The sequence below is a fragment of the Amphimedon queenslandica genome, unplaced genomic scaffold, assembly GCF_000090795.2.
Source record: "Amphimedon queenslandica unplaced genomic scaffold, v1.1 AMPQUscaffold_8979_Cont19082, whole genome shotgun sequence".
NCBI lineage: Eukaryota > Metazoa > Porifera > Demospongiae > Haplosclerida > Niphatidae > Amphimedon > Amphimedon queenslandica.
This window is the reverse complement of record NW_003550749.1, coordinates 1-3013: the sequence shown is the minus strand read 5'-3', so window position 1 is coordinate 3013 and position 3013 is coordinate 1. Positions and strand designations below refer to the sequence as shown.

Below are 3013 nucleotides of genomic sequence, written 5' to 3'. Positions count from 1 at the left end.
AACTGCATACACTAAACCTGAGGAGACTTAAGATACGATACACTCCATTAACTAATGATTGTATCCAGTACTTGTGTATACTACTAACTAATAATAAAACAATACAAGAACTAGTCATCAGTCTTCACTCCATTAGTGATAGAGGAGTTACTAATATCTGTCAAGCACTTGAACACAACTCTACACTTACCTCATTAGATCTTTCTTATAATCCTCTCATCACTTCTACTAGTGGACAGGCTCTTTCTCACCTCCTCCTTAATAACTCATCACTAGTTAAACTGGATTTAAGGAGTACTTCATTGTCTACTGAGTCAATACTACTCATCCTCCAATCACTAATGGATAATAAGAAGATAAGGAGACTCAGGTTGGATGAGCAACACAAAAAAACTTGTATTAATACTTATCCTAACTATCACCTCATACAAGACAGAGTAGACTGGTGGTAACTAATAACTCAATATCTTCATTAGAACTTACATACATAAAAACGTGCAGCTATGACGTTCCACTAACACTCATCCCTCTATCTACTATCTAGATCTACATGCACAATTTTCTCCTGCACACACAAAACACACACTGATAGTTAATGATTAATGCCTTATCTTAATTTACAGATGTTTTTCATCAAGACTTGGGTGAATAATTGGATCAATACCATCCTTCATCATTGCTAGTGATATCAGGTATCAATCAGGCCTTTGGTTCTGAATCTCTAATCTTGTGCTATTTTTAGCAACTCTTAGACTACCACAAGCTTGTACAACTTGACGGTTGACGCACCCATATGTAATAAATAATATAGTGACATACAACTGCATTGATAACAATATAGAGTGTCAAGATTTTGCTAGAAGATTCAGCTTTCAAATTAACATTATATACTTTTGTGAGTATATAAATATATTAGTACTTGACTTGCCATGTCTCTTGGGAAGAATGTCATAGTCTGTTGAGCAGAAATGCAACAAATGTGGGGGATCTACAACTGATAACAGGACATGCATGCATGCAGATATGATTGTTAAGTACTAATAATTGTGAGTGCTGATCCTATAATGAGTGTCTATAGTTGCATTAGTTTTTAGACTATTATTATAGTTCTGCATAGGTACATAAAATTATAAAAGTTAAAAAAATGAATGTCATCAGATAACAGACATAACCATTTAGATAACTAAATGGTAAATGGTATACCCTTGTAAATGGTGGGTATAATTTTAGCGAATGGCTAACTTTGCCAAAAACACCCTATACTATAGCCCGTGCTTTAATCTTAATAATGACCCTACACTCACTGGAGATGGGGCACAGTTACTGGTACACATCATTTGAGATATTTTATTAATTAGTTCTGTTTTAATTGATGAGTCTCCGTTAATTTTAAAAGTTAATAATCTCTCCTGAGGATCATTATCAGACCAATGGACTAACAAACCAAAACCATTAACAACATCTAATAAAATTTTTAAAAATTAAAATAAATAAAAATTAAAATTAAAATTAAATTAAAATTTCTATTCTATTTTCACTGCCTTTGTTTTAAATGCTACGAGTTTACAGGCACATTGTTTGAGCTGTACATGAAAAAAGAGGTAAATCAATACCTTCACTGTCGGTGAAATCAATTACTGATCTAATATTAGAATATGTGAGGAATTCCAAGTGTCTAAATATAGTAACAAGAACAACAGTAATACATATACATGTACGTACATTACATGTATATGTATATGTACATGCATGTATACTAAAAATACATGTACATGTACCTGTATGGTTTGTATGAGTCCTTCATAGCAACAAAACCATGACCACTTCTTATCTTAGCAATCTGTAGGAGAGAGGGAGGGAGGGACACTAATTAATAAGATCATGCTATAGCAAGGTTTTTACGACCTGGGGGCGTAGCCCCCAGGTCATCCTATAATTGATTTCACCCACGTGCGATATATATTTGATTGTATGTCCACACTTACATTTCTTCTATACATGTTGTATTGGAGAAATAACAAGCCTTAGCAACCACCCGCCCACGTTAGGTAAGTGGGTGTGGTCACGGCAAACAAAATAGTAGTTTGCTCATGGGACAAAGTTATGAGCTTTCTAACAGTGGAAGAACATAGAGATTCTGTCTAAAGTCTTTTCTGAAAGCATTAGAAGGTAGAGAAAACCTTCATAAGTCTTATTAATAAGAATTCAACTGTACTTGCAAGGTCGTGAAAACAATTATAGGAGTATTTTTACACTGTTACGCTTGTTTTCAGAATTTTGGCATTTTCTTAAAGTGGCCATAACTCAAACAGGAGTAACAGTGTATAAATATTCCTATAATTGTTTTCACCACCTTGCATGCATAGCTGGGTTCTTATTAAGACTTATGAAGGTTCTCTCTACCTTCTACTGCTTCTAGAGAAGTCTTTAGACAGTACCTTTATTTTCTCTTGCTGTTAGAAAGCTCATAAGTTTGTCCCATGTGTAAGCCGCCATTTTGTTTGCCGTGTCCACACCCACTTACGTAAAGGAGTGTGGGCGGGTGGTTGCTAAGGCTTGTTATTTCTCCAATACAACATGTATAGAAGAAATGTAAGTGTTGACATACAAAATTATGTATCGCAAGTGGGTGAATTCAATTATAGGACGACCTGGGGGCTACGCTCCCAGGTCATAAAAATTGGAGTTGGAATCATCTCAAACTTTCTACACAGCATAAGTACATCAATATGTATCAGAAAATGTAATAAAAATTTGGGGGGATTTCGGAGTCATTTTTCAGAAAAAACCATGGGCTATAGTACAGGTAAAATTAGCATATAAAAATGAGACACTTCCTCTATCTCACCTCAATGCTGTCAGAGAAGAGGAACAATGCTATAGACAATGGTTTATTAGTCTTTCCATTATTGCTAATATTTAACTCCAACACATCATGTCTTGAAATAAACCAACGATGAGATGAAAGGACCGTTGCCTAAAGGGGAGGAGTCAGTTATTAAAGACCACACCC

General features: G+C 34.9%; 1 long non-coding RNA gene across 1 annotated transcript; it reads right to left on the bottom strand.

Annotated features, from left to right (window-relative positions):
• Positions 1-1442: 1442 nt before the first annotated feature.
• Positions 1443-2998, bottom strand: LOC109591088 (uncharacterized). The gene is made up of 4 exons (XR_002189650.1): positions 2849-2998; positions 1779-1840; positions 1614-1675; positions 1443-1462 (listed from the first exon to the last, which is right to left on the bottom strand). It is a non-coding gene; the product is annotated as an uncharacterized LOC109591088 (long non-coding RNA).
• Between the last annotated feature and the right edge of the window lie 15 nt (positions 2999-3013).